Here is a 26,215-nt window from a genome sequence, read left to right as displayed (position 1 = left end):
AATGGCTGAAGAGTAATGGTAATAGACCATCACCCTGTTTTAATCATAAATGGCTCATTGTTCCCACCTATCCGTAGATACATTTCTTAGGCTGTTGTCATTTGTCCTGTTTAACTCCCAAAAAATTAGAGTAGTTGCAGAAACGTGACCCAATAATAATTTTTCCTTCCTCAACATAAACTAATTGAATACTTTCTGCGGGGAAACTCTGCAAATGCTGGTATATAAATAAATTCAATATAGATTTCATATGAACAACTTCCTTTGTAGTCTACTGGAAAAGAATCTCCGAAAGTCTAAATTTTTTAAATTTAGTTAGTAAAATATTTGAGGCATGTATCTTCTATATCAGTTTCTCATAAATTCTTTTCCATAACATTTTTTCTGGAAATAGCTGAATTATTGTATTATGAGACCACTGTATATCTGAAAGTATTTTCCACACAATGATTACAAGAAAGGAACATAAACAATTACAAAAAATTGTTTATGTTGACAATACAGTAAACTTGTTGTATAATGGTACTTGGTCTTCATCCTCAAAGTGAAAAAAATCACTCATTCCATTACTCGTGGAACTGCCCTAGGTTCAGAATTGATGCTCAGACATTGTGTGTATCCATCTAGAAGGCAAGACGAAAATGTGCAGTAACAGTTGCTTAATGTCTGATTCATTCATAATCACGTACCCACTAGCTGAAAAACAGCAGTCATCAATCTGAATATTGTTTTGAATGTAACTATACTGTACTTGGCATGGTCATGTTTGTGACATGCCATTGCCTTCCTCCAACATTTGAACTGACAAGAGGACCTACAGTTTACAAAGGCCTGGGGATTGAGCCTGAGGCCTTTGGATTTTTAGTCTCGCCAAAAGAATTTTCTATTTCATAGTATCAATCTTTGAGTCGATTGTCGGCCAAAAAACAAATTTCCAGTAAATATAAAGCTACACTTCTGTTATGTCCCAAAAATTTGTCATTTGTAATTCTCATGTGATTATCAATAATGAAACTGACTGCAGAGAATAACGAAAGCTATTTATCCCCATTGTCAAAATCTTCAATCCTTGTTCTTAATTATGACTAAACATTGTTACTTTACTTGAGAAAACAGTTTACATATAAATTCTGAGAAACAATTTCAAGTACAAAATTCTTGCCAGTACTAATTTGGATTATTTCCTATTCCATAAGGGGCTAGAAGCAGGGTTTGTAACATTTTGCTCAGTGTGTCAGTGTTCACGCAGAGCAGATATAGTGTCCTGAGTTTGGTCTGGTACAAGTTGCAATGTGATCAGTTACACTCCTTGTATGGTTCAAGTAAGTTGCACATTGTACTTTTGAGAAAATGTTTGGGATGGTCCAATCAGGAAAACAAATGCAAATAGACATTTAACCTTAATGATTTGTAAAATATACAGATTATAAACACTTGGTAAATGGTAGGAATTGACAAAAGCTTTCATTTTTTTATCACTTTAATTGTTCCAATATTATAAGCACACAAAGGGTATTGGAACAACTGCCATGGACTTAGGGACCCATCCTGGCATTTGCCTGACACGATCTGGGAAAACTGTGGAAGAGCCGAATCAGGATGCTAGAGGAGGGTGGGATATTACAATATACAATTACAATTTATAATCTAACCACATATACAGTTCACAATTACAATTTAACTATAATCACCAAATACACAGTTTACAATTACAGTTTAACCATAGCGAGTAGAAGAAAGTGTGCCATCTCCGCAAGTTCACAGGTTCCGCCACCAGATGTCAATTGCTCCACTTGTGACCCACGGAAATACATGTTATTACGCCAAACGCTGCACACGAAGTTATTGATTCATAAAATTTATGTAATCATATGAAAAGTCGATGGATTTGATTAACTTGCCTCAGTAGACATCAGTTGTCAGCTAGTTTGGATAGTTTCCAGGCGGTCTTGGAAGTTTTTGAAGACTTACTCATTCCGAATTTGTTTAATGCGAGTGAAAAGCTGGCGTCTCATATAATGGAGAATCAGCTTGGAAACTGTCCATCACATGATCTTCGCAGCATCTGTTAGATATTTCAACACTTAGGTCTTCCAAACTATTGAGGCAGTCATAAATGTCTCCCTATAAACTGTCCTCGCGGAGTTTTACCATGGCTATTTTCCACCTGCATAAGAACATTGAAGAAATCTTTTGATGGCTGTGAGCAATGTCTTTCCTGTAGAAGAGTTTAATCTCTAATAGATGTAAGTAAAGAGAATGGGATGTCAGACGAATTTCCACTTAGGCACAAAAACTTACGGGTTTTCTTGCTTGATTTACCACGTAACCTGCCAGATGATAAACTAAACATCCCTTTCCTGTGGTGCTTTCAAGACTCTCCGGAATATGTTGTGGATTGGGATGAGCCTCTGTGAAGTTATGTGGAACACACAGCATTTTTTAATTATGTCTTCAATTTCCAGAACTGTCTGTTCTTTTGCTGCAAATGTCTGGCTAACATCTGCATTTGGCATACATATATGAAAATTCACGTTTATGTTCGCAGCTTCCGCCGGAAGATAGGGCTAGTTTTACAGGAATGTAATCGCACTGTAACATGTGTAAGCTCAAGAAGTCTGTTACTGACAGGTGATCATTTGCAGCTCAGGGACCTTAGGATACCAAAATGACGTTCAAGTGGGTCCTGATTAAATTTTGCACTCAAGACATAGCTGAAACCTTTTTCCCACAAATATTCAGATAATGTACTTTCAATGGTTACTCTTAGAGACTGGAGAGTTCTTTCGGAAGCAAAGCTGTTATTTTTATCGGCGAGAATGGTTTTCCATTTCATTAATGTTTTGTGAGCCTCTGCGTTTTTGTACAATGCATCCTTATGAAATGAAGAATTAAGTGCGTCCACTATGTTTTTCATATATCTAGTGAAAGATTCTGTTGATTCAGTGCCTTTGAATCCTGTTCCTTTACTGTCCCTGAAGAATTTTATGCCTTTGGCTACTGTGTTACTGAATAACTGCAGGGCTAATCTTACATTCATTTGTTGAAATGACGTCGGGTTGAAGATGGTGGAAGTTAACTTGTGGCAAACTTTTAATCCGCCAAATCCTGGGAAATTATCTTCTTGATAGACTCTGCGATAAAAATTATAGTTGACGATCTCATCATTAAAAAGTACTTCAGTTTTATCACAGAAATCATTTCTTACACACCTTATTGGGTGAACAGCATCTGAAAATGCCCAATCTGTTCTGGTTTCATCAATAGGATTTGATATAGAGCAAGTTACTTTATTATTTTGCCCCTAGTTCAGACATTGCCAGACCTTTTTATTCGGTTGACTGCCATCAAAAGTGAATGCAGTAATTCTTGTTCCAGCTGGATAATCACTTGAATTAATATCTGCAAGACATCACCTGGAGTTGCATTGCGACTTGCATACACAGCAACAGGTTGGATCCAGTTATACAATACAGGAGCAAACATAAACACGAGAGCATGATTGGCAAGTTACTCTTACAGGTGTCAGGAGTATACTCTCGTAAATTGACAAAACCATCAACTTTCAGGGAATTGTTATTAAATTGCAGTTCTTCTTGGAGCTTAATTTCATCAAAAATCAGCACACCTAAGCATTTGTTTTCATCTTGTTCTTCCTGAAAATAATTCTTAATTGCCTCCACAGCACGTGTATTGATCCCATATGAGCATTTGAGACCCTTTACTAAATTTCGAAGGTATGTATCAGAAAGAAGTGGCAACAAACCATGCTTCAAATAATGTCTGTATCCTTTGGGCGACTTAATTTGTAAGAAACATGTCATCATACCACATTCCCTTAGTGCTTTTTAATTGGCATTTATGATAGTGTCTACTATCATTTTCTGTTTCTTACTCAGTTTGGAATGATCTAAGATTTGATTGAGCTGTCTTACGCTTTTCATCTGAGAGCTGCTTTCGCAGTAGATGGATTTCTGCATTCGCTGTTCTTAGTTTATTGCGTAACTGCACAACTTCCAGCTTCTCACACTATGTTCTCTTTAGTGAAGTGAGTGCTGCAACTGTTACCTTTCATACGTTTTCTTCGATGGATGAAACACTGGGAAACATTGGAACTTCTTGTTGACCATTTTCTTCACAGCAGCTACTCTCTTGAGTGTTTTACTGGTGGTGGTTTTCTTTTGTGTAATGTTTTTGATAGCTATTTCTGTATATTTTGAAGTAAATGAGGAACTGCCCTTATTTTAGAGACCAACTTTGTCTTTGAATTTTAACTTGTTTACCCTCGATGACGAACATGTCAGCTTTTATAAGTTCCTCGCAGAAATGTGAATCTCACACGAAACAATTGTGAGTTACAATTCTGTGTTTCTGAGGAATTGCTCCGACCCATTTTGCAAATTCTACTTCTTGTTCTGGAGGCCTAAAAAAAATGATTACCTTTACTTTCTCTGTAGCCACATTTGCACGTTGGCATTTTTATCCTTTCTTCTTCAAATATAAGTAACTATATCCCTAAACAAAACTTACTGCAGACTTCAGCTATTCAATGTTCCCTCACACCATAAATACACTCAAAAAAATAAGCACAGAAAATAGCGAAACACACCTTCAGATAAAGCAAAATTGCGGGAACTTGTCTAAAGCGACAGTGCTGCTCGTCGTTCACAGGCATGCCACCCATCCTATGCTGCCTGTAGTCGGCACACTTTCTTTTCTACTCGCTATAGTTATCTATAACCACCAAATACACAGTTCACAATTACAGTTTATAATCACTAATCCTCCATTGCTGTTCACAGATAACATCTGATGCCCTCAGCTTCCACCTGTAAAAACAATGAGCCAACACCCTATCGTGTGCATGACAAGATGTTGAGCTCATAAGGACTTTAGTACGGAAACAGGACAAAGCATGCAATGTGAAGAAATTATTAACACATCAAAAGCTATGTGGTTCCTGAAATCATTTAGAATAAAGTCAAACAATTACTGCATCAGCTAATTTTGGTGCAAGTAAATTTAAATCCATAACATACTGTACTTATATCTACGTGGGATTTTTTAATTTTATTTATTTTTTTATTATGGTTTGGAAGTGGGTGACGTATTGTTGAGTATATATAGGCGGGATAAAATTGTATAGTAGATTATGGTAAAAAGAAGGTGAATACAAAGTGAAACTACTGGGAAAAACAGAGAAAGTAAGACGACAGAAAAGATTTCTAAATGCAACAGTGACGATAACAAACGTAATTGTTGGGTTCAAATTAATGATAAATACTGTAGTTAGTCACAACAATTATTGATTTCCCTGTTTCAGAAGGAAACAAAATTGGTAAATCTAAAACATGGAACAGTTGCAAAAGCACAGTTTATGGATGACATGTCCTAGGTCCTTAATAATAAATATATGGAAAGATGGCCAAAGTGTGACAGTCCCAGGCCCTCTTCGTAGCATTGTAGCCAGTGACCACACAGAAAATGTTGGGGGTGCAAACCAGGGACTGTATCTGATTGGCAGAACACTCAAGATTTAACAGCACTACAAGAGGATGCTTACAGTACACCTGTCCATCCTTTGCCACCGTACTGCTCCACAATATGGGATCCTTAAAAGATTGGAGACCCAAAAAAGTTTAAAGGGAGCTTGTTTTGTATTGTCACAAAATAGAGGGTTGTCATATGCAAGTTTGGGTGGCAACAATGAAAACAAATGTACTTTACTTTGTGGTATGAGGATGTCATGAAATGACAACTTTCTCCTGTAAATGTGAAAATATTATGTGCAACTACAGAGAAATGGATACGAGAAATCTGAAGTCAAACCAATTGATTCAAGTGAATTTTTCCCCACATGCTTGGAGTGGAACAGTAGGGGAAGTGGTTCAGTGAACTGGCTTCCAGTCACAGGAGTGGGAATTGCATATTAGTCACGGAGCTGTAAATCAGTCGCATGGCTTATCTGGATGGGAAGATAATGAACTTTAAATTACCCAGCATTTGCACCTAATTTTGCTGTACCATGTGGAGAAATCTCTGAACAGAAACCACTGAATTCCACAGAACGATCTCTGAAAATAAGTTAATTTACACTTAATATAGACACCCAAAAATTTTAATGACTGGTCAGATACGTGAAAGTTCAAGTAACTTTATTCATTTCAAGAAATGAATTAGAAAAATACAAAAATTGATACACAAAATAGGACAGAATGAATGCGAAGGTAATTTTACAGGAGCAACTGTGCTTCACTGTGAATGAATGGCACTTACAAATTGTCTAGCAGTTCATTGTAATCTAACATAGCTATCAAGAAACTGAAAGAATAAAATTTCTTAGGGCCAATAACATGCAAAGCATTTTTGTAAAACAAATGACAAAATATAAAAAATGAGTAATGGAATTAATTTTTTTGGGAGTTAAACAGGGCAAATGACAACAGCCTACGGATAGGTGGGAACAAATGAACAAGCAATATCTTAGCATTTAATTATAAATAAGTCGCTCTCCTCCCCACCCCGCACTAAGGTTTCAAATTTAGGATTCCAAAAGCATAAGTATTAATTGGTGTGAGCTGTTCTGAAGGGAAGACATGTTGGAGAGAAAATATTGGAGGAAAAATAGAGCAATGAAAGAACAAATAGCCACATAGTCCCGACTTGACCAAAGTATCTATTTGGGGACAGACATTGCAAACAGCAGATTTTGGTTTGTTGGTAGAATACTGGGGAAATGCAGTCAGTCTCCAAAGAAGATTGCTTATAACTCACTTTTACCACCTGCCCTAGAGTTCTGCTCAAGTGTGAGAGACCCATACCAAACACAGAGGCATACTGAGTATACATAGACTGACTGAACAAATGGTCACATGTTAGATCCATGAAAGTTTCACAGAGGCTTTAAATAACTGGTAGACTAATAGTCAGAAAGTGTCCCAAGAAAGCCTACTTACAAAGATTTAGGAACCAGCTTTAAAAGACTGTATTAGTCCCCTACGTGTAACTCCTACAGGGATTGGGACAACAAGATTGGAAATTAAAGCTCACATTTAAACATACATGAACATAATGGGAAAATCTAATAACTGGTACAATGCCATGCATTTTATCAGCAATAGAAAGAGTGGTAAATACCTATCAAATTCCCACGCTTACCACTAACAAACCCCTATTTAAAGTTGAGGTATCTAGCAGAGAGTTCAAGAGGTAATTAGCAAAATTGGCCATACATAAATTATAAAAATAGAAAGGGCACAATATAAAGGAAAAATTAGAAATGAAATTTTGGAGGATAACACATCCGAGCCTCGAAATACTTCCTGAGGAGCATATTATGCTCTGCATGTTGCTTAATGGCTGCCAATGTTGCCTCCAACAAAAACATTTCAGTTCCAGGCTTGCCCGTTTCAACTCCAGCTTCTCATCTTCCCTCTGGTCTCCCTTTTTCTGTCTTTCGCACTCCATCTCAAGCCTCTCCTTTAAATAATTGTTCCTCCCTTCTTGGGTATCTCTTTGTGTAAAACTCTTGACGTTAAGCTTCGCGGGGGGGATGTACTTGCAGAGTCCTTACTCGTGCATAAAAATTGTCTACATGCTCGTACAGAAGTGTGGCACAGGAAAAGTATTCCATCATAGCCATGTTAGAACTTACCCAGTGATGAAAATAATGTAGTACTTGAAAGAAGGCACTAAAAATAGATTAAAATCAGATTTGCTTGGATAAAGAGAATGAACTTGGTGAAATAGCAATACTTTTAGGCACAATTAATTTAAATGTCTCTAGAAGGAATAATCAAAAACTGGAATATTTTGCAATACTTACTAAGGATAAAATGCAAAAATAAAGAAATGAATTACAGTGGCTCTAACCAAGTAAATTATTGGCATTACTAGTTTACAAAGCAAACTGGGGTCATATTTGCTTGGCAGATTACTACCTATAAAGAAATTTGAACGGAACTATCAATGAATGAATGCACTGAAAAATGAAAAAAGTTCACATAAACATCCACCATACTCCCACAGTTACCACTGAGAGGACTGGCGGCATACAAAACTTTCGACAGAGATCTTGCAAATATGAATCCAAAAAAGATTTTTTAAATTTTCACACTAGTTAACAGCTAGGTCAGAAAGTACAAATGAAACTATCAGAAATCATTTTCTCGGAAAATACTCCATACAAAGCACTTAAACATGCTTCAGTAGCTTTGTATGAATGTCATAAAATGCACAGTCAGCAAGCATGTAGGCATATTTCAATCAAAGAATTAAACTTTCCTGGAGCAGCCTGGTCGCTTGGTTGTTAGTTGGTCACTGCCTCCACCACGTCTAAAGAAATGTACATCAAAAACTGTTATAAACTAGAAGTCTTTTAAAGTAGTTCATGTGATGAATGTATGAAGTATTGAATGTAGCTTATTTGCACCATGAACCCAGCCCTCAGGGTAAATGTAGCTCATCTTCTGAAAGATCTCGTCCATTTCTCTCATGTACATGAAATGTTTTCGACCTCTACCCGATTTCTTGTTGTCCACTACACCCATGTAAGTATGTAGCAAACATAGCCATTTGTTCTCGGACTGCCATCTTTCCCAAAGCTGCCATGGTAGAAATGGACATAGCGTCCCAGAATTGCTGCTTCGGCTTCAGGTGTCGGCTCTTAACGAACCGTTCATTATTAATTCTATAGAATTCAACAACTTTCAAGGTAGCTTCCCTGTCCTGCAACGGTTCTGGTGTGGGGCATTAACGATAGGGTTCTTGGGTGCGAGGTGAATGGAAAACAAGAACTCTTCCATTACCTCAGTCTAAAAATAACATACATATAATAGAATTTCCATATTCTCAAACATAATTAATATTCACACGACACTTTCACAATTAACAAATAATCTTGCTTTGCGTCACCTCGTCCCCATAAGTCCTTGCTGTTGCTACTGCACACGGTCGATATTTTACGGTAACGGTAACAACTGAAGATCAGGTACCTCATATGTGACTACAACCAGAAATGGGCCAAGAAATGTAGGAGCACTGGAAGTAGCAAGCGCATAAGTTCTACATCATCGTAGCCATGTATGCGCAGTAGCACCTTGTTTCTCGCCCTGGAAAACTCCTCTCTGGCAACTGCTCAAATGAATTATTCAGTTGCGGCAGTGTGTCTGCTTCATTTAGTAGTGAAGGTCCAGGCCCGAAAAACAGTGCAGGGGGTGAAAAGTTGGTGGACCCTCCATGTAGTGAAGAGGAGTGACGCGAGAGGGCAGCAGCTGCCAACAGTGGCGAGCACTGTGGCCCCGTGTAGTACCGACAGAGGGAAAGCGCGAGGTGCAGAGCGGGCAGGAAATGTTTTAGCGAAAGCCCCGGACATTGCACAAGCCCCGTCCATTTACCTCCCTCCACGCCAACCGAGTGAGAGTGTAAAGGCTTTGCCCATGTATCACACCACTATTAATAGGGAATGCTTCTGTTGTTTTACCATTGAAGCAGATTGTTGCTTGTGTTTTCTCATGGAAAGAGAGAATTACTTGTAGTAGTTTAGGTGGGCATCCAATCGTCTGCAACAGTTTGAAAAGCCTATTTCTGCTCACGACATTTCTCTTGTAGCTGTCTTAAGGAGAAGATAATTACTATGGTTGATCGTCCAGGCCTGCAGCCACACGGAGATTTTGGGTAGATTCTGGAAGCTAAGATTTGTAATCGTATTAGGATGGCTCTTACATAAGCTTTTCAGGCTACACTTAGTAATGAAATGCCTTTTTAATTGTTAGTCACTTCTGTTCCCTTTCTGTTCATACAGAGTAACTATCCTCAGATTCTGCATACTCACCGGGACATAACCATCTTCCCAGCTGGTTGCGATAAGTGAATATAAATGTTTGAGAAGAACAGACTTGATATACTTAATAACCTCTGCAGGGATCCCATCTTCACCTGGGGCTTTCCGTTAGCAAGAGAATCTATTTTTCTACTGAGTTCTTCCATAGTAGGCATTTCATCTATTCTTCCATAACTGGCATTTGTTTGATGGTGTCACATGCATCCTTGCTAACTTCATTTTCGGCTGCATACAACTCGAGGTAGTGTTCAACCCAGTGTTCCATTTGTTTGCCTTTATCAGTAATGACTTCACCCGTCTTTGACTTCAGAGGAGCTCTTTTTCTGACAGTTGGTCCAGCTGCTTTCTTAATATCATCGTACATTGCCTTAGAATCCCCAGAATCGGCCGCTTTCTGTATACCTGCACATAAATTCAAGCAGTAGTTATTTGCGCATTTCCTGGATGTTTGCTGTGCCCTGTTCTTTGCTTTTCGTAGATCATTTCGAGGTCTTTCATTTGGGTTTCTTTTGTAAGCAAGCAGGGCTTTCTGTTTAGCCTCAGTGACTGGTTCCATTTCTTCCAAATTTTGCTCGTACCAGTCCTTATTTATTTTTCCTTTTTTCCATAGGCCAATACTGCTGAGTTGTAGATTGCACCCATGAGTTTTTCCCATTTCGTATCCACACACAAATCATAAATTAAACGATACAGCAAATAGGAAGGACATACACAACAAAAAGCTATGAAACTACAAACATGGACTGTTAGCATTTAGTAATTAACAGTTACGACAGCACAAATGAAACTATCAGAAACCTTTTGCTTGGAAAATGCTCCTAAAATGCACTTCAACATGCTTTAGTATCTTTGTATGAATGTCATAAAATGCACCCTCAGCAAGCATTTCAATCAAAGAATTAAACTTTCCAGAATCAGAGTGAGAATTAGAAAAAACTAACCTCCGTCGAGTATCCTGATGGCCCTGGAACAGCCTGGTCGCTTGGTTGGTCGGTGGTCGCTGTCTCCGCCACAACGTCTAAAGAAAATAAAGCACTGCGTTAATGTACATCAAAAACCGTTATAAACTAGAAGTCTCTTGAAGAAATTCACGTGATGACTGTACGAAGTATCGAATGTAACTTACTTGTACCATCAAGCAAAATCTCCGGGTAAATGTTGGTCTTGTTCTGGAAGATTTTGTCCATTTCCTTCATATAAACGAAATCTCTCCGACCTCTCCCCGATTTCTTGTTATTGTCCACTACGCCCTTCTAAGAACGTAGCAAACATCGCCATTTGTTTTCGCATTGCGCTGGCGAGAACGTCTTCCCCAACGCTTTCGTGATATACGTGGACATCGCATCCCATAACTGCTGCTTCCGCTTCAGATCACGGCTCTTAACGAACCATTCATTATGAATTCTATAGAATTCAACAACTTTCAAGGTAGCTTCCCTGTCCTGCAACGGTTCTGGTGTGGGGCATTAACGATAGGGTTCTTGGGTGCGAGGTGAATGGAAAACAAGAACTCTTCCATTACCTCAGTCTAAAAATAACATACATATAATAGAATTTCCATATTCTCAAACATAATTAATATTCACACGACACTTTCACAATTAACAAATAATCTTGCTTTGCGTCACCTCGTCCCCATAAGTCCTTGCTGTTGCTACTGCACACGGTCGATATTTTACGGTAACGGTAACAACTGAAGATCAGGTACCTCATATGTGACTACAACCAGAAATGGGCCAAGAAATGTAGGAGCACTGGAAGTAGCAAGCGCATAAGTTCTACATCATCGTAGCCATGTATGCGCAGTAGCACCTTGTTTCTCGCGCTGGCAAACTGCTCTCTGGCAACGGCTCAAACGAATTATTCAGTCAAGGCAGTGCGTCTGTCGCATTTAGTAGTTAAGGTCCAGGCCCGAAAAACAGTGCAGGGGGTGAAATGGTGGTGGACCCTCCATGTAGTGAAGAGGGGTGACGCAAGAGGGCAGCAGCTGCCAACAGGGGTGAGCACTGTGCCCCCGTGTAGTACTGACAGGTGCCAACAGAGGACAAGAGAGAGATGCAGAGCGTGCAGGAAATGTTTTAGCGAAAGCCCCGGAAATTGCACAAGCCCCGCCCATTTACCCCCCCCCCCCCCCTCCACGCCAACTGAGTGCAAGTGTAAAGGCTTTGCCTGTGTCGAGTAATGATCTTTGCACGTTGTCACTTGTAGCACATCAATGTTTGTCGCTTTTTGTAGAGTGATAATTTGCTTGTTCCCTCTTATTTTGTAGTCCACGTGTTTTACCGCGGTTGATTATATTAGCAGTGTTGTGTTGTTAGAAGTACTTCTTAGCAGTTTGTGTAATTAACCCTTTGATTGCTGGAGGCGCACGATCCGCTTTGCAGGCTGAGGCGCTGCGGCCTGCACTCTAATCCGTATACCTGTGCTAATGTGGTATCTAGCAGAGAGTTCAAGAGGTAATTAGCATAATTGGCCATATATAAATTATAAAAATAGAAAGGGCACAATATGAAGGAAAAATTAAAAATGAAATTTTGGAGGATAAATACTAACAGAGAGAGGGGCTGGCCAGTGCTTACCTCAGCTCAGTACAGCCGATAGATACACATAAAACAGAACTGAAAATTTACGTTCCTAGCTTTCGGAAGAAATGTTCCTTCATCGGAGAGGGGAAAGAAACGGAAGAAGGGAAAGGAGAATCAGTTACTCACAACCCAGGTTATGAAGAAACAGGGAAAGGAAAATAGGGAGGGTAGCAAGGATGGAGGCATGGTTGTCAGAGGGAAGCCAAAAATATTCTACTGTAAGTACTGTGCCAGCTTCAAACCAAAGAGGATGCATACAGAAGTAAAGAAGTATATAGTATAAAGATAAACACAACTATGTAGGATGAAAAGATGCGTGAATGGCTAAAGAGGAAAGGGAAAGAGTAGAAGACTGAAGAGTAAATGGGAGAGAGGTTGTTTAACGTAGGTTCAGTCCAGGGGTATGGCGGGATGAAAGGATGTGTCGGAGTGCAAGTTCCCATCTCCGCAGTTCAGAGGGACTGGTGTCGGGTGGGAGAAGCCAAATGGCACATACGGTGTAGCAGGTTCCTAGGTCCCAAGAATTATGCTGGAGGGCATGCTCCGCTACTGGGTATTGGGCATCTCCTAGGCAGACAGTTCGTCTGTGTCCGTTCATGCGCTCAGCCAGTTTAGTTGTTGTCGTGCCGAAGTAAAAGGCTGTGCAGTGCAGGCATGTCAGCTGATAAATGACATGTGTAGTTTCACACGTGGCCCTGCCTTCAATTGTGTATGTTTCACCAGTAGTGGGGCTGCAGTAGGTGGTTGTGGGGGGATGCACAGGGCAGGTTTTGCAGCGGGGTTGGTTACAGGGGTAGGAACCGCTGGGTAGAGAAGGTAGTCTGGGAATATTGTAGGGTTTAACAACGATGTTACGGAGGTTAGGGGGGCGACGAAAGGCAACAATTACACCAATAACCTTCCCAGTGCTTTCCTCTCCCACAACTATCCTGCAGACCTTGTCCACAAACAGATTTCCCGAGCAATACATTCCTCCCCATCCAACAACAATGTTCCTACCCCCAGACCACACAGAAGCATCCCCCTTGTCACCCAATATTATCCTGGCCTCGAAAACATCAACAAATTACTCCGCCAGGGATATGACTTTCTCAAGTCAACCCCTGAAATGAGATCATCCCTTGACAAAATTCTCCCCACACCACCCAGAGTGACCTTTTGTCCCCCCCCCCCCCCCCCCCCCCTCTGTAACATCCTTGTTAAACCCTGGCGACCTACAAAACTTTAGACTGAGATCTTGCAAATATGAATCGAAAAAGACTTTTTTTTATATTTACACATAGTGGTAAAACAAAATTGTGATACATCCATTTACCTTAGAGGATGAATGTAAAAATAACCTATGCACTTAAACCATAAATTGAAGGATACAGAAATAGGAAGGACATATACAACAAAATCTATGAAACTACAATGCTCACACCCACACGGACTCTTAGCATTTACTAGTTAACAGCTAGGTCAGAAAGTACAAATGAAACTATCAGAAATCATTTGCTCGGAAAATACTCCATACAAAGCACTAAAACATACTTCTGTAGCTTTGTATGAATGTCATAAAAGGCACAGTCAGAAGCATGTAGGCATATTTCGGTCAAAGAATTAAACTTTCCCTGGAGCAGCCTGGTCGCTTGGTTGTTCGTTGTCGCTGCCTCCACTACGTCTAAAGAAATGTACATCAAAAACCATTACAAACCAGAAGTCTTTTAAAGTAGTTCATGTGATCTTACTTTGCATCACCTCATCCCCATAAGTCGTTGCTGTTGCTACTGCACAAAGTCGACATTTTACGGTAACAACTGAAGATCAGCTACCTCACACGTGACTCCAACCAGAAATTGGCAGAGAAGTGTACGAGCAGCACAAGTAGCAAGTGCAGAAAACTACGTAATCGTAGCTGCGCATGTGCAGTAGCGCCTTATTTCTCGCACTGGAAAACTGCTCTCTGGCAACTGCTCAAATGAATTATTCAGTCGTGGCAGTGCATCTGCCTCATTTAGTAGTTAAGGTCCAGGCCCGAAAAACAGTGCAGGGGGTGAAATGGTGGTGGACCCTCCACCTAGTGAAAAGGGGTGAGCACTGTGCCCCCGTGTAGTACCGACAGGGGGAAAGCGCGAGGTGCAGAGCGGGCAGGAAATGTTTTAGCGAAAGCCCCGGACTTTGCACAAGCCCCGCCCATTTACCCCCCCCCCCCCCCCCCGCCCTCCATGCCAACATAGTGCGAGTGTAAAGGCTTTGCCCCTGTTTCACACCGCTATTAATAGGGAATGCTTCTGTTGTTTTAACATTGAAGCAGATTGTTGCTTGTGTTTTCTCATGGAAAGAGAGAATTACTTGCAGTTTAGGTGGGCATCCAATCGTCTGCAACAGTTTGAAAAGCCTGTTTCTGCTCACTAAATCTAACGCTTTAACAAGGTCAATGTAAGCAATATAAAGTGGACTCTGCTGCTCACGACATTTCTCTTGTAGCTGTCTTAAAGAGATCATTACTATGGTTGATCGGCCTGGCCTGAAGCCACACTGAGATTCTGGAAGCTAAGATTTGTAATCGTATTGGGATGGCTCTTGCATAAGCTTTCCCGGCTACACTTAGTAATGAAATGCCTTGGTAATTGTTTGCAGTCACTTCTGTTCCCTTTCTGTTTATACAGAGTAACTATCCTCAAATTCTGCGTACTCACCGGGACATAACCTTCTTCCCAGCTGGTTGCGATAAGTGAATATAAATGTTTGAGAAGAACAGATTTGTTATACTTAATAACCTCTGCCGGGATCCCATCTTTACCTGGGGCTTTCTGTTAGCAAGAAAATCTATTTTTCTACTGAGTTCTTCCACAGTAGGCATGTCATCTAGTTCTTCAATCACTGGCATTTGTTTGATGGCGTTACATGCATCATTGCTAACTTCATTCTCGGCTGCATACAACTCGAGGTAGTGTTCAACCCAGCGTTCCATTTGTTTGCCTTCATCAGTAATGACTTCACCCTTCTTTGACTTCAGAGGACTCCTTAATTTATTGTTTCTTTTATTGCATAGGCCAATACTGCTGAGTTGTAGATTGCACCCATGAGTTTTGCTCATTTTGTATCCACACACAAACCATAAATTAAAGGATACAGAAAATAGGAAGGACATACACAACAAAAAGCTATGAAACTACAAACATGGACAGTTAGCATTTAGTAATTAACAGTTACGACAGCACAAATGAAACTATCAGAAACCTTTTGCTTGGAAAATGCTCCTTAAAATGCACTTCAACATACTTCAGTAGCTTTGTATGAATGTCATAAAATGCACCCTCAGCAAGCATTTCAATCAAAGAATTAAACTTTCCAGAATCAGAGTGAGAATTAGAAAAAACTAATCTTCGTCAAGTATCCTGATAGCCCTGGAACAACCTGGTCACTTGGTTGTTTGCTGGACGTTGCCTCCGCCGCAACGTTTAAAGAATGTACATCAAAAACTGTTATAAACTAGAAGTCTTTTAAAGTAGTTGACGTGATGAATGTACGAAGTATTGAATGTAACTTCCTTGCACCATCAAGCAAAACCTCTGGGTAAATATTGCTCTTCTTCTGAAAGACCTCGTCCATTTCTTTCAGGTACACGAAATCTTCTCAACCTCTCCCCGATTTCTTATTGTTGTCCACTATGCCCTTATAAGTACATAGCAAACATCACCATTTGTTCTCACATTGCGCTGGCGAAAACGTCTTTCCCGAAGCTTCCCTGATAAAAATGGACATCGCGTCCCAGAATTGCTGCTTCCGCTTCAGGTCTCGGCTCTTACCGAACCATTCGTTATGAATTCTATAGAATCCAATAACTTCCAAGGTAGCTTCCCTGTCCTACAATGGTTCAGGTGTGGGGCATTAACGAAAGGGTTCTTGGGTGCGAGGTGAATGGATAACAAATAACTCTTCCATTACCTCGTGGTCTGAAAATAACATATTATAATAGAATTTCCATATTCTTAAACATAATTAATATTCACAGAACACTTTTAAAATTAACAAATAATCATATTTTGCATCACCTCGTCCCCATAAAAGTTGTTGCTGTTGCTACTGCACACGGTCGACGTTCAGTGTTAACGGTAACAACTGAAGATCAGCTGCCAACAGGGGTGAGCACCGTGCCCACGCGTAGTACCGACAGAGGGCAAGAGTGAGGTGCAGAGTGGGCGGGAAATGTTTTAGCGAAAGCCCAGAAATTGCACAAGCCCTGCCCATTTACCCCCCCCCCCCCCCCCACACACACACACACACACACACACACACACACACACACACACCCTACACGCCAACCGAGTGCGAGTGTAAAGGCTTTGCCCGTGTCGAGTAATGATCTTTGCACGTTGTCACGTGTAGCGCATCAACATGTTTGTCGCTTTTTGTAGAGTGAGAATATGCTTGTTCCCTCTTTTTTGTAGTCCACGTGTTTTACTGCGGTTGATTATAGTAGCAGTGTTGTGTTGTTAGAAGTACTTCTTAGCAGGTTTTGTAATTAACCCTTTGACTGCTGGAGGCACACGATCTGCTTTGCACGCTGAGGCGCTGCGGCCTGCACTCTAATCCGTATACCTGCGCTAATGTGGTATCTAGCAGAGAGTTCAAGAGGTAATTAGCAAAATTGGCCATATATGAATTATAAAAATAGAAAGGGCACAATATGAAGGAAAAATTAGAAATGAAATTTTTGGAGGATAACACATGCGAGCCTCGAAATACTTCCTGAGGAGCATATTACGCTCTGCATGTTGCTTACTGGCTGCCAATGTTGCCTCCAGCAAACACGTTTCAGTTCCAGGCTTGCCCGTTTCAACTCCAGCTTCTCATTTTCCCTCTGGTCTCCCTTTTCCTGTCTTTCGCACTCCATCTCACGCCTCTCCTTTAAATAATTGTTCCTCCCTTCTTGGGTATCTCTTTGTGTACAACACTTGACTTTAAGCTTCTTGTGGGGGAGGGGGGGGGGGATGTACTTGCAGAGTCCTTACTCGTGCATAAAAATTGTCTACATGCTCATACAGAAGTGTGGCACAGAAAAGTATTCCATCATAGCCATGTTAGAACTTACCCAGTGATGAAAATAATGTAGTACTTCAAAGAAGGCACTAAAATACAGAGTAAAACAAGATTTGCTTGGATAAAGAGAATGAACTTGGTGAAATAGCAATACTTTCAGGCACAATTAATTTAAATGTCTATAGAAGGAATAATCAAAAACTGGAAGATTTTGCAATACTTATAAAGGATAAAATGCATATTAAGCAATGCAAAAATAAATGGAATTACAGTGCCTCTAACCAAGTAAATTATTGGCATTACTAGTTTACAAAGCAAACTGGGGTCATATTTGCTTGGCAGGTTACTACCTATAAAGAAATTTGAACGGAAGTATCAGTGAATGAGTGCACTGAAAAATGCAAAGCGTTCACATAAACATCCACCATACTCCCACAGTTACTACTGAGAGAACTGGCGACCTACAAAACTTTAGACCGAGATCTTGCAAATATGAATCGAAAAAAGATTTACACATAGTGGTAAAACAAAATTGTGATACATCCATTTACCTTAGAGGATGAATGTAAAAATAGCCTATGCACTTAAACCATAAATTAAATGATACAGAAATAGGAAGGACATATACAACAAAAGTCTATGAAACTACAATGCTCACACCCACATTGACTATTAGCATTTACTAGTTAACAGCCATGTCAGACAGTACAAATGAAACTATCAGAAATCATTTGCTTGCAAAATACTCCATGCAAAGCACTTAAAGATACTTTAGTAGCTTTGTTATGAACGTCATAAAATGACGTCTCAGCAAACAGTAGGCATATTTCGCTCAAAGAATTAAAATTTCCAGAGTCAGAGTGAGAATTAGGAAAAACTAACCTTCGTCGAGTATCCTGATGGCCCTGGAACAGCCTGGTCGCTTGGTTGGTCGGTGGTCGCTGTCTCCGCCACAACGTCTAAAGAAAATAAAGCACTGCGTTAATGTACATCAAAAACCGTTATAAACTAGAAGTCTCTTGAAGAAATTCACGTGATGACTGTACGAAGTATCGAATGTAACTTACTTGTACCATCAAGCAAAATCTCCGGGTAAATGTTGGTCTTGTTCTGGAAGATTTTGTCCATTTCCTTCATATAAACGAAATCTCTCCGACCTCTCCCCGATTTCTTGTTATTGTTCACTACGCCATTCTAAGAACGTAGCAAACATCGCCATTTGTTTTCGCATTGCGCTGGCGAGAACGTCTTCCCCAACGCTTTCGTGATATACGTGGACATCGCATCCCATAACTGCTGCTTCCGCTTCAGATCACGGCTCTTAACGAACCATTCATTATGAATTCTATAGAATTCAACAACTTTCAAGGTAGCTTCCCTGTCCTGCAACGGTTCTGGTGTGGGGCATTAACGATAGGGTTCTTGGGTGCGAGGTGAATGGAAAACAAGAACTCTTCCATTACCTCAGTCTAAAAATAACATACATATAATAGAATTTCCATATTCTCAAACATAATTAATATTCACACGACACTTTCACAATTAACAAATAATCTTGCTTTGCGTCACCTCGTCCCCATAAGTCCTTGCTGTTGCTACTGCACACGGTCGATGTTTTACGGTAACGGTAACAACTGAAGATCAGCTACCTCACATGTGACTCCAACCAGAAATTGGCCGAGAAGTGTACGAGCAGCAAATAGCAAGTGCGGAAGTTCTACGTCGTCGTAGCTGTGCATACGCAGTAGCACCTTATTTCTCGCCCTGGAAAACTCCTCTCTGGCAACTGCTCAAATGAATTATTCAGTTGCGGCAGTGCGTCTGCTTCATTTAGTAGTGAAGGTCCAGGCCCGAAAAACAGTGCAGGGGGTGAAAAGTTGGTGGACCCTCCATGTAGTGAAGAGGAGTGACGCGAGAGGGCAGCAGCTGCCAACAGTGGCGAGCACTGTGGCCCCGTGTAGTACCGACAGAGGGAAAGCGCGAGGTGCAGAGCGGGCAGGAAATGTTTTAGCGAAAGCCCCGGACATTGCACAAGCCCCGTCCATTTACCTCCCACCACGCCAACCGAGTGAGAGTGTAAAGGCTTTGCCCATGTATCACACCACTATTAATAGGTAATGCTTCTGTTGTTTTACCATTGAAGCAGATTGTTGCTTGTGTTTTCTCATGGAAAGAGAGAATTACTTGTAGTAGTTTAGGTGGGCATCCAATCGTCTGCAACAGTTTGAAAAGCCTATTTCTGCTCACGACATTTCTCTTGTAGCTGTCTTAAGGAGAAGATAATTACTATGGTTGATCGGCCAGGCCTGCAGCTACACGGAGATTTTGGGTAGATTCTGGAAGCTAAGATTTGTAATCGTATTAGGATGGCTCTTACATAAGCTTTTCAGGCTACACTTAGTAATGAAATGCCTTTTTAATTGTTAGTCACTTCTGTTCCCTTTCTGTTCATACAGAGTAACTATCCTCAGATTCTGCATACTCACCGGGACATAACCATCTTCCCAGCTGGTTGCGATAAGTGAATATAAATGTTTGAGAAGAACAGACTTGATATACTTAATAACCTCTGCAGGGATCCCATCTTCACCTGGGGCTTTCCGTTAGCAAGAGAATCTATTTTTCTACTGAGTTCTTCCATAGTAGGCATTTCATCTAGTTCTTCCATAACTGGCATTTGTTTGATGGCGTCACATGCTTCCTTGCTAACTTCATTTTCGGCTGCATACAACTCGAGGTAGTGTTCAACCCAGTGTTCCATTTGTTTGCCTTTATCAGTAATGACTTCACCCGTCTTTGACTTCAGAGGAGCTCTTTTTCTGACAGTTGGTCCAGCTGCTTTCTTAATATCATCGTACATTGCCTTAGAATCCCCAGAATCGGCCGCTTTCTGTATACCTGCACATAAATTCAAGCAGTAGTTATTTGCGCATTTCCTGGATGTTTGCTGTGCCCTGTTCTTTGCTTTTCGTAGATCATTTCGAGGTCTTTCATTTGGGTTTCTTTTGTAAGCAAGCAGGGCTTTCTGTTTAGCCTCAGTGACTGGTTCCATTTCTTCCAAATTTTGCTCGTACCAGTCCTTATTTATTTTTCCTTTTTTCCATAGGCCAATACTGCTGAGTTGTAGATTGCACCCATGAGTTTTTCCCATTTCGTATCCACACACAAATCATAAATTAAACGATACAGCAAATAGGAAGGACATACACAACAAAAAGCTATGAAACTACAAACATGGACTGTTAGCATTTAGTAATTAACAGTTACGACAGCACAAATGAAACTATCAGAAACCTTTTGCTTGGAAAATGCTCCTAAAATGCACTTCAACATGCTTTAGTATCTTTGTATGAATGTCATAAAATGCACCCTCAGCAAGCATTTCAATCAAAGAATTAAACTTTCCAGAATCAGAGTGAGAATTAGAAAAAACTAACCTCCGTCGAGTATCCTGATGGCCCTGGAACAGCCTGGTCGCTTGGTTGGTCGGTGGTCGCTGTCTCCGCCACAACGTCTAAAGAAAATAAAGCACTGCGTTAATGTACATCAAAAACCATTATAAACTAGAAGTCTCTTGAAGAAATTCACGTGATGACTGTACGAAGTATCGAATGTAACTTACTTGTACCATCAAGCAAAATCTCCGGGTAAATGTTGGTCTTGTTCTGGAAGATTTTGTCCATTTCCTTCATATAAACGAAATCTCTCCGACCTCTCCCCGATTTCTTGTTATTGTCCACTACGCCCTTCTAAGAACGTAGCAAACATCGCCATTTGTTTTCGCATTGCGCTGGCGAGAAGGTCTTCCCCAACGCTTTCGTGATATACGTGGACATCGCATCCCATAACTGCTGCTTCCGCTTCAGATCACGGCTCTTAACGAACCATTCATTATGAATTCTATAGAATTCAACAACTTTCAAGGTAGCTTCCCTGTCCTGCAACGGTTCTGGTGTGGGGCATTAACGATAGGGTTCTTGGGTGCGAGGTGAATGGAAAACAAGAACTCTTCCATTACCTCAGTCTAAAAATAACATACATATAATAGAATTTCCATATTCTCAAACATAATTAATATTCACACGACACTTTCACAATTAACAAATAATCTTGCTTTGCGTCACCTCGTCCCCATAAGTCCTTGCTGTTGCTACTGCACACGGTCGATATTTTACGGTAACGGTAACAACTGAAGATCAGGTACCTCATATGTGACTACAACCAGAAATGGGCCAAGAAATGTAGGAGCACTGGAAGTAGCAAGCGCATAAGTTCTACATCATCGTAGCCATGTATGCGCAGTAGCACCTTGTTTCTCGCGCTGGCAAACTGCTCTCTGGCAACGGCTCAAACGAATTATTCAGTCAAGGCAGTGCGTCTGTCGCATTTAGTAGTTAAGGTCCAGGCCCGAAAAACAGTGCAGGGGGTGAAATGTTTGTGGACCCTCCATGTAGCGAAGAGGGGTGACGCAAGAGGGCAGCAGCTGCCAACAGGGGTGAGCACTGTGCCCCCGTGTAGTACTGACAGGTGCCAACAGAGGACAAGAGAGAGATGCAGAGCGTGCAGGAAATGTTTTAGCGAAAGCCCCGGAAATTGCACAAGCCCCGCCCATTTACCCCCCCCCCCCCCCCCCGCCCTCCATGCCAACATAGTGCGAGTGTAAAGGCTTTGCCCCTGTTTCACACCGCTATTAATAGGGAATGCTTCTGTTGTTTTAACATTGAAGCAGATTGTTGCTTGTGTTTTCTCATGGAAAGAGAGAATTACTTGCAGTTTAGGTGGGCATCCAATCGTCTGCAACAGTTTGAAAAGCCTATTTCTGCTCACTAAATCTAACGCTTTAACAAGGTCAATGTAAGCAATATAAAGTGGACTCTGCTGCTCACGACATTTCTCTTGTAGCTGTCTTAAAGAGATCATTACTATGGTTGATCGGCCTGGCCTGAAGCCACACTGAGATTCTGGAAGCTAAGATTTGTAATCGTATTGGGATGGCTCTTGCATAAGCTTTCCCGGCTACACTTAGTAATGAAATGCCTTGGTAATTGTTTGCAGTCACTTCTGTTCCCTTTCTGTTTATACAGAGTAACTATCCTCAAATTCTGCGTACTCACCAGGACATAACCTTCTTCCCAGCTGGTTGCGATAAGTGAATATAAATGTTTGAGAAGAACAGATTTGTTATACTTAATAACATCTGCCGGGATCCCATCTTTACCTGGGGCTTTCTGTTAGCAAGAAAATCTATTTTTCTACTGAGTTCTTCCACAGTAGGCATGTCATCTAGTTCTTCAATCACTGGCATTTGTTTGATGGCGTTACATGCATCATTGCTAACTTCATTCTCGGCTGCATACAACTCGAGGTAGTGTTCAACCCAGCGTTCCATTTGTTTGCCTTCATAAGTAATGACTTCACCCTTCTTTGACTTCAGAGGACTCCTTAATTTATTGTTTCTTTTATTGCATAGGCCAATACTGCTGAGTTGTAGATTGCACCCATGAGTTTTGCTCATTTTGTATCCACACACAAACCATAAATCAAAGGATACAGAAAATAGGAAGGACATACACAACAAAAAGCTATGAAACTACAAACATGGACAGTTAGCATTTAGTAATTAACAGTTACGACAGCACAAATGAAACTATCAGAAACCTTTTGCTTGGAAAATGCTCCTTAAAATGCACTTCAACATACTTCAGTAGCTTTGTATGAATGTCATAAAATGCACCCTCAGCAAGCATTTCAATCAAAGAATTAAACTTTCCAGAATCAGAGTGAGAATTAGAAAAAACTAATCTTCGTCAAGTATCCTGATAGCCCTGGAACAACCTGGTCACTTGGTTGTTTGCTGGACGTTGCCTCAGCCGCAACGTTTAAAGAATGTACATCAAAAACTGTTATAAACTAGAAGTCTTTTAAAGTAGTTGACGTGATGAATGTACGAAGTATTGAATGTAACTTCCTTGCACCATCAAGCAAAACCTCTGGGTAAATATTGCTCTTCTTCTGAAAGATCTCGTCCATTTCTTTCAGGTACACGAAATCTTCTCAACCTCTCCCCGATTTCTTATTGTTGTCCACTATGCCCTTATAAGTACATAGCGAACATCACCATTTGTTCTCACACTGCGCTGGCGAAAACGTCTTTCCCGAAGCTTCCCTGATAAAAATGGACATTGCGTCCCAGAATTGCTGCTTCCGCTTCAGGTCTCGGCTCTTACCGAACCATTCGTTATGAATTCTATAGAATTCAATAACTTCCAAGGTAGCTTCCCTGTCCTACAATGGTTCAGGTGTGGGGCATTAACGAAAGGGTTCTTGGGTGCGAGGTGAATGGATAACAAATAACTCTTCCATTACCTCGTGGTCTGAAAATAACATATTATAATAGAATTTCCATATTCTTAAACATAATTAATATTCACAGAACACTTTTAAAATTAACAAATAATCATATTTTGCATCACCTCGTCCCCATAAAAGTTGTTGCTGTTGCTACTGCACACGGTCGACGTTCAGTGTTAACGGTAACAACTGAAGATCAGCTGCCAACAGGGGTGAGCACCGTGCCCACGCGTAGTACCGACAGAGGGCAAGAGCGAGGTGCAGAGTGGGCGGGAAATGTTTTAGCGAAAGCCCCAGAAATTGCACAAGCCCTGCCCATTTACCCCCCCCCCCCCCCACACACACACACACACACACACACACACACACACACACACACACACACACACACACACACACACCCTACACGCCAACCGAGTGCGAGTGTAAAGGCTTTGCCCGTGTCGAGTAATGATCTTTGCACGTTGTCACGTGTAGCGCATCAACATGTTTGTCGCTTTTTGTAGAGTGAGAATATGCTTGTTCCCTCTTTTTTGTAGTCCACGTGTTTTACTGCGGTTGATTATAGTAGCAGTGTTGTGTTGTTAGAAGTACTTCTTAGCGGGTTTTGTAATTAACCCTTTGACTGCTGGAGGCACACGATCTGCTTTGCACGCTGAGGCGCTGCGGCCTGCACTCTAATCCGTATACCTGCGCTAATGTGGTATCTAGCAGAGAGTTCAAGAGGTAATTAGCAAAATTGGCCATATATGAATTATAAAAATAGAAAGGGCACAATATGAAGGAAAAATTAGAAATGAAATTTTTGGAGGATAACACATGCGAGCCTCGAAATACTTCCTGAGGAGCATATTACGCTCTGCATGTTGCTTACTGGCTGCCAATGTTGCCTCCAGCAAACACGTTTCAGTTCCAGGCTTGCCCGTTTCAACTCCAGCTTCTCATTTTCCCTCTGGTCTCCCTTTTCCTGTCTTTCGCACTCCATCTCACGCCTCTCCTTTAAATAATTGTTCCTCCCTTCTTGGGTATCTCTTTGTGTACAACACTTGACTTTAAGCTTCTTGTGGGGGAGGGGGGGGGGATGTACTTGCAGAGTCCTTACTCGTGCATAAAAATTGTCTACATGCTCATACAGAAGTGTGGCACAGAAAAGTATTCCATCATAGCCATGTTAGAACTTACCCAGTGATGAAAATAATGTAGTACTTCAAAGAAGGCACTAAAATACAGAGTAAAACAAGATTTGCTTGGATAAAGAGAATGAACTTGGTGAAATAGCAATACTTTCAGGCACAATTAATTTAAATGTCTATAGAAGGAATAATCAAAAACTGGAAGATTTTGCAATACTTATAAAGGATAAAATGCATATTAAGCAATGCAAAAATAAATGGAATTACAGTGCCTCTAACCAAGTAAATTATTGGCATTACTAGTTTACAAAGCAAACTGGGGTCATATTTGCTTGGCAGGTTACTACCTATAAAGAAATTTGAACGGAAGTATCAGTGAATGAGTGCACTGAAAAATGCAAAACGTTCACATAAACATCCACCATACTCCCACAGTTACTACTGAGAGAACTGGCGACCTACAAAACTTTAGACCGAGATCTTGCAAATATGAATCGAAAAAAGATTTACACATAGTGGTAAAACAAAATTGTGATACATCCATTTACCTTAGAGGATGAATGTAAAAATAGCCTATGCACTTAAACCATAAATTAAATGATACAGAAATAGGAAGGACATATACAACAAAAGTCTATGAAACTACAATGCTCACACCCACATTGACTATTAGCATTTACTAGTTAACAGCCATGTCAGACAGTACAAATGAAACTATCAGAAATCATTTGCTTGCAAAATACTCCATGCAAAGCACTTAAAGATACTTTAGTAGCTTTGTTATGAACGTCATAAAATGACGTCTCAGCAAACAGTAGGCATATTTCGCTCAAAGAATTAAAATTTCCAGAGTCAGAGTGAGAATTAGGAAAAACTAACCTTCGTCGAGTATCCTGATGGCCCTGGAACAGCCTGGTCGCTTGGTTGGTCGGTGGTCGCTGTCTCCGCCACAACGTCTAAAGAAAATAAAGCACTGCGTTAATGTACATCAAAAACCGTTATAAACTAGAAGTCTCTTGAAGAAATTCACGTGATGACTGTACGAAGTATCGAATGTAACTTACTTGTACCATCAAGCAAAATCTCCGGGTAAATGTTGGTCTTGTTCTGGAAGATTTTGTCCATTTCCTTCATATAAACGAAATCTCTCCGACCTCTCCCCGATTTCTTGTTATTGTTCACTACGCCATTCTAAGAACGTAGCAAACATCGCCATTTGTTTTCGCATTGCGCTGGCGAGAACGTCTTCCCCAACGCTTTCGTGATATACGTGGACA

At 40.7% G+C, this 26,215-nt stretch overlaps 1 long non-coding RNA gene across 3 annotated transcripts; it reads right to left on the bottom strand.

The window, feature by feature from the left end:
* Positions 1-569: 569 nt before the first annotated feature.
* LOC126212851 (uncharacterized) lies at positions 570-25,896 on the bottom strand. Of its 3 annotated transcripts, none has more exons than XR_007540948.1 (3): positions 25,818-25,896; positions 20,892-20,968; positions 570-623 (listed from the first exon to the last, which is right to left on the bottom strand). It is a non-coding gene; the product is annotated as an uncharacterized LOC126212851 (long non-coding RNA). The 3 variants fall into 3 exon arrangements; XR_007540949.1 differs by lacking the exon at positions 20,892-20,968 and adding an exon at positions 10,783-10,859; XR_007540947.1 differs by lacking the exons at positions 20,892-20,968; positions 25,818-25,896 and adding exons at positions 10,783-10,859; positions 18,337-18,415.
* Positions 25,897-26,215: the final 319 nt, after the last annotated feature.

This window comes from Schistocerca nitens, chromosome 11 (genome assembly GCF_023898315.1).
Source record: "Schistocerca nitens isolate TAMUIC-IGC-003100 chromosome 11, iqSchNite1.1, whole genome shotgun sequence".
In the NCBI taxonomy this organism is placed as follows: Eukaryota; Metazoa; Arthropoda; class Insecta; order Orthoptera; family Acrididae; genus Schistocerca; species Schistocerca nitens.
This window is presented reverse-complemented; position numbering and strand designations above follow the sequence as displayed.